The sequence below is a fragment of the Lactuca virosa genome, chromosome 7 (assembly GCF_052849685.1).
Source record: "Lactuca virosa cultivar CGN04683 chromosome 7, Lactuca_virosa_CGN04683_v6, whole genome shotgun sequence".
Classification (NCBI taxonomy): domain Eukaryota; kingdom Viridiplantae; phylum Streptophyta; class Magnoliopsida; order Asterales; family Asteraceae; genus Lactuca; species Lactuca virosa.
Genome location: NC_136432.1, coordinates 65,045,542 through 65,052,474, shown reverse-complemented (window position 1 = coordinate 65,052,474; position 6,933 = coordinate 65,045,542).

The following is a 6,933-nucleotide window of genomic DNA, read 5'->3' as shown; positions in this document are numbered from 1 at the left end:
TAAGTTCTAATATATTAATATGGAATCATATTATTTAATTAGTATTGATCAAGAATTAATTTAGAATTAATTAAGTGATCAAAAAGAACTAATTAAATATGGACTCTTATATATATATGGAATAGGCCAAGTTCATTTTGGTTGGGCTAAGCTTTCATGGATGGTCCATGGAGCTTTTAACCCATGGATCCTATGTAAATGAAAGATCATGGGTATTAGGGTTTACATGGATGTAACCCTAATCCTCCATAATATATAAAAGGGTCATTGGCTCACAAAATTGACAAGTGTGTGAAAATAAGAGTGGGCCGATTTTAGTGTGCATACATATTCTCTCAAGTTCTTCCAAGGTGTTTTGGTGATTTGTGATTCCATTTGAGGCTTCCACACTATTGGGGCTAAGCTCTTAAAGCTTGAAGACATCAAGCTACATCAAAAGGTATGTCATCTAACTAGAACTTTGTAGTATAGGTGCTTCATAATATGCTAGTTAGGATGAAACCTTGGAATAGTTAATATTTGCATGTATAATAGAGAAAACATAGATCCAAGGTTTATAGGGTTGCATGTACCCATAGGAGTGTTAGAATGCTGAAAACCCAACATACCTTTCTTTCTCTCTCTCATTTGCTGAAGCCGTTTCCCTTCCCGAGCCAGACGATCACGAACCGCTGACCGTTTCTAGATAGATTCTAGTAAAGCACGCTACAAGTGAGTGCATATTACTTTCATCTTACACATAGATATGAAGTATTTTATATAAAATTACGTGCTATGTGTGCATATTATCTAAATACTTGTTGTCTATGTTGGATGATCGATTTTATATACATTTTAAATGGTTTAAACTGTATATGTATTTTATATCTACAAGACTACAAATATGTTGGGGTAAAACATGGATAGATAAAATAGTTGGTGTGTGATGAAAAATGAGTTGGAAGATGAGATGAAAGGCGATATAGATCATGAGATGAGGGTGAGAGGTGAAAAGTGAGAAAAGCCTTTACCCAAACGTTCGCCCCGTCATCTAGCTGAGTATGGATGACAACCATGGACTATTCTAGACAGTCCGTGGAACACTAGCAGGCTCGCAACTTGTAGGTGTTGTGAATGACGTGTTCACCCGGTGTACTCTAAAAACCCATTGACATGTATTTTGGGTGGATTGCTGAAAATAATATTGTCGATAAATGAGCTATGGACTTACCACCCGTTGGATGAACCCTGACAACTATGGATTTAGTGACTGTTGTATAAACCCTGGCGATGATGTACTTCGTTCCTATTCCTTAGGAAAGAGTGGTAGATAATTCTTAGGGTGGATCTTTAAGAGTAAAGAAGATAATGGGGATGGGTAATTGGGTTGATTGTTTGATGTTTAAACATAATAATTATATTATTGTGGGTTGAAAACCCTATGTTCTCCCCAAGTTTCCCAACCCGACCCACTCAGTTTATTTGTATCACAGGTGTCGATATCAAGCTACATTACATTGAGAGATTAAAGGAGACGTAAATCACTAGTGTAAATGAATGTAAATGAATGTAAGTTTATTTTTATGCTTATTTTTCAGTATTGACGATGTCATCCCAAAGTTTTAAAATGAGTAAAATACATTTCTTCGGAAATGCTTTGCTAATATATTTTTCATGTTTTTCTGGGAACAAATTCCGCAACATATATCTTTAAAAATATACTCTGATTTTTAAAATAAAGCATAAACAAATCGGTCTTTTCTGGCCGTGAAAATAGGGAATGTCACAGTTGGTATTAGATCATTAGTTTAAGCGAACTAGGAATTTGTAGGAAAACTCTAGACTTAAGCTTAGAATGCTAAGCGATGATTGTGAGATACTTTAGGATTAGATGCCTAAATTGCTTTTATGTGCTAAATGATTTATGTTATGGCATTATATGCCTTAAATGCTATTATTTGATGGGATCTATGGTCTGTTACCGACCGGATCAAGAAATTTTATGTGTTCAGATTTCTAAACGTTTAATTATGGTATTAGAATTGGCATGTCGTTACCATCGTTTCGGTGATGACTAAGAAGATGATTGTTATTCTGACCCTAGAGGTCATATCGAATCGAGTCCGACTAAGATGAGTATGTTACATGGTTCGGGGAAACAAGATCGATGTAGCATCTGACTTAAACTGGACGAATGAAGTGAAAGATAATCGAAGCGATCAATTGATGTATCACGATCGTTGTTAAATTAAGAAGCTTGTAGCTAGAAGTACTGCATTCTAGAATGTAATTGTATCACATTAGAACACGAAGGATGGTATATTTCGTTTAGAAACTTGACTTTAAAAGACTTGAGTTTAGGCAGTGCATCATACGACGAGAGGTCATTAGAACATGACCCATCGGTCTGTTACGATAATCGAAGTAAAGAAATTCTCTTAAGACAAGTTTGTTTAAGAAGAAGTAGGAGTCTCCAATAAGAATCTATTTTGTAACTCGAAGGTTATGATTGAAACATAGGATAAAGAGCAGCTGCAATATTTAGCACCGCCTACAGTCAAGAAGTCCAAGACTTAGATATTGGTTCGTAGGAACATAGAAGCTACTGTTATTACCTAGGATAAAAATATAATGCATGGAGTCATTATACAAGACCTGTTTTGTTGATGATTACGGGACGTAATCATCCTAATGGGGAGATAATTGTAACGCCCGCATATTCGGGCTAGTCAATTTAGAGACGATAAGCGTAAAAAAAATGAATTTTTGATACAGGATTATTTCGAATAAATAATCTTAACTAATTTGTAGCATATGTTACAAGGTTTCCGTACATATGAAATCCGAGTTATAACGAAGAAGTTATGACCTGTCGAAGTTTCGCGACGAAACCGGCACGACACCGGGAATCGTAAAAAGTGAGTTTACGATAGAGTACTTTTTATCCTTATGGGTCTAAATGAAAGTTTTAGAGTACGTCTCCACCTACGCGTGGATATAAAGAACGTAAAAAACGGAGCTCGGGTGCAAAAGTTGTGGCCTTCCGTAGATGCCGCTGTGTCAGAAACCCTAATCTGACTGGATTCACGGCGTGAGCCTCTTTTCTCACGACGTGAGGAGTCAAAATGCCACTTTTCAAGGCTAGAATGCAGATGGAAGGTTTACGGAAGGGGCTCACGACGTGAGCATTAATTCTCACGACGTGAGGAATCAAACAAACACTATGTAAGCCCAGAACGCAGGTGGCGATGCTACGAGGTGATCAGGCATGGCTCACGATGTGATCAATGACTTCTCAAGACTTGAGAGGCCAAAAATCAGCCTATAAATAGCCATTTTGACCCTAAGCTTTCTTACACCTAACTTTCTTTCTCTCTCTCATTTGCTGAAGACGTTTCCCTTCCCGAGCACGACTATCACGAACCACTGACCGTTTCTAGATAGATTTTATTAAAGCACGCTACAAGTGAGTGCATATTACTTTCATCTTACACATAGATATGAAGTATTTTATATAAAATTACATGTTATGTGTGCATATTATCTGAATACTTGTTGTCTATGCTAGATGATCGATTTTATATACGTTTTAATGATTTAAAGTGTATATGTATTTTATATCTACAAGACTACAAATATGTTCGGGTAAAACATGGGTAGATAAAATAGTTGGTGTGTGATGAAAAATGAGTTGGAAGATGAGATAAAAGGAGATATAGATCATGAGATGAGGGTGAGAGGTGAAAAGTGAGAAAAGCCTTTACCCAAACGTTGGCCTCGTCATCTAACAGAGTATGGATGATATCCATGGACTATTCTAGACGGTCCGTGGAACAATAGCAGGTTCGCAACTTGTAGGTGTTGTGAACGACGTGTTCACCCAGTGTACTCTAAAAACCCATTGACATGTATTACGGGTGGATTGCCGAAAATAATACTGTCGATAAATGAGCTATGGACTTAGCACCCGTTGGATGAACCCTGGCAACTATGGATTTATTGACTGTTGTATAAACCCTGGCGACGATGTACTTCGTGCCTATTCCTTAGGAAAGAGTGGTAGATAATTCTTAGGGTAGATCTTTAAGAGTAAAGAAGATAATGGGGATGGGTAATTGGGTTGATTGTTTGATGTTTAAACATAATAATTATATTATTGTGGGTTGAAAACCCTATGTTCTCACCAGGTTTCCCAACCCGACCCACTCAGTTTATTTGTATCACAGGTGTCGATATAAAGCTACATTACATTGAGAGACTAAATGAGATGTAAATCACTAGTGTAAATGAATGTAAGTCTGTTTATGCTTATGTTTCAGTATTGACGATGACATCCCAAAGTTTTAAAATCAGTAAAATACATTTCTTCAGAAATGCTTTGATAATATATTTATCATGTTTTTCTGGGAACAAATTCCGCAACATATATCTTTAAAAATATACTTTGATTTTTAAAATATAGTATAAACAAATTGGTCTTTTCTGGCAGTGAAAAGAGGGGATGTCACAGTTGGTATCAGAGCATTAGTTTAAGCGAACTAGGAATTTGTAGGAAAATTCTAGACTTAAGCTTAGAATGCTAAGCGATGATTGTGAGATAAGTGTCTATTATATTTTAGGTGGTACACCTGAATTGACACAAGCACTAGCTTACTTTAGGATTAGATGCCTAAATTGCTTTTATGTTCTAAACGATTTATGTTATAGCATTATATGCCTTATATGCTATTATTAGATTGGATCTATGGTCTGTTGCCGACCGGATCAAGAAATTTTATGTTTTCAGATTTCTAAACGTTTAATTATGGTATTAGAATTGGCATGTCGTTACCGTCATTTCGGTGATGACTAAGAAGATGATTGTTATTCTGACCCTAGAGGTCATATCGAATCGATTCCGACTAAGATGAGTATGTTACATGGTTCGGCGAAACAAGATCGATCTAGCATCTGACTTAAACTGGACGAATGAAGTGAAAGATAATCGAAGCGATCAATAGATGTATCACGATCGTTGTTAAATAAAGAAGCTTGTAGCTAGAAGTACTGCATTCTAGAATGTGATTGTATCACATTAGAACACGAAGGAAGGTATATTTCGTTTAGAAACTTGACTTTAAAAGACTTGAGTTTAGGCAGTGCATCATACGACGAGAGGTCATTAGAACATGACCCATCGGTCTGTTACGATAATCGAAGTAAAGAAATTCTCTTAAGATAAGTTTGCTTAAGAAGAAGTAGGAGTCTCCAATAAGAATCTATTTTTTTAACTCGAAGGTTACGATTGAAACATAGGATAAAGAGCAGCTGCAATATTTAGCACCGCCTGCAGTCAAGAAGTCTAAGACTTAGATATTGGTTCGTAGGCACATAGAAGCTACGGTTATTACCTAGGATGAAAATATAATGCATGTAGTCATTATACAAGCCCTGTTTTGTTGATGATTACGGGACGTAATCATCCTAATTGGGAGATAATTGTAACGCCCGCATATTCGGGCTAGTCAATTTAGAGACGATAAGCGTAAAAAAAATGAATTTTTAATTGAGGATTATTTCTAATAAATAATATTAACTAATTTGTAGCATATGTTACAAGGTTTCCGTACATCTGAAATCCGAGTTATGACGAAGAAGTTATGACCTGTCGAAGTTTCGCGATGAAACCGGCACGACACCAGGAATCGTAAAAAGTGAGTTTACAATAGAGTACTTTTTATCCTTAGGGGTCTAAATGAAAGTTGTAGAGTATGTCTCCACCTACGCGTGGATATAAAGAACGTCAAAAACGGAGCTCGTATGCAAAAGTTATGGCCTTCCGAAGATGCCGTTATGTCAGAAACCCTAATCTGAGTGGACTCACGGTGTGAGCCTCTTTTCTCACGACGTGAGGAGTCAAAACTCCACTTCTCAAGGCTAGAATGCAGATGGAAGGTCTACGGAACGGGCTCACGACGTGAGCATCAATTCTCACGACGTGAGGATTCAAACGTACACTATGCAAGCCTAGAACGCAGGTGGCGAAGCTACGAGGTGATCAGGCGTGGCTCACGATGTGAGCAATGAATTCTCACGTCGTGAGAGGCCAAAAATCAGCCTATAAATATCCATTTTGACCCTAAGCTTTCTTACACCCAACTTTCTTTCTCTCTCTCAGTTGCTGAAGCCGTTTCTCTTCCCGAGCCCGACGATCACGAACTGCTGACCGTTTTTTAGATAGATTCAATTAAAGCACGCTACAAATGAGTTCATATTACTTTCATCTTACACATAGATATGAAGTATTTTATATAAAATTACGTGCTATGTGTGCATATTATCTGAATACTTGTTGTCTATGCTGGATGATCGATTTTATATACTTTTTAAATGATTTAAACTGTATATGTATTTTATATGTACAAGACTACAAATATGTTGGGGTAAAACATAGGTAGATAAAGTAGTTGGTGTGTGACGGAAAATGTGTTGGAAGATGAGATGAAAGACGATATAGATCATGAGATGAGGGTGAGAGGTGAAAAGTGAGAAAAGCCTTTACTCAAACGTTGGCCCTGTCATCTAGCAGAGTATGGATCACAACCATGGACTATTCTAGACGGTCCGTGGAACACTAGCAGGCTAGCAACTTGTAGGTGTTGTGAACGACGTGTTCACCCGGTGTACTCTAAAAACCCATTGACATGTATTTCGGGTGGATTGCTGAAAAAAATATTGTCGATAAATAAGCTATGGACTTAGCACCCGTTGGATGAACCCTGGCAACTATGGATTTAGTGACTGTTGTATAAACCCTGTCGACGATGTACTTTCTTGCCTATTCCTTATGAAAGAGTGGTATATAATTCTTAAGCTAGATCTTTAAGAGTAAAGAAGATAATGGGGATGAGTAATCGGGTTGATTGTTTGATGTTTAAACATAATAATTATATTATTGTCGGTTGAATAGTCTTT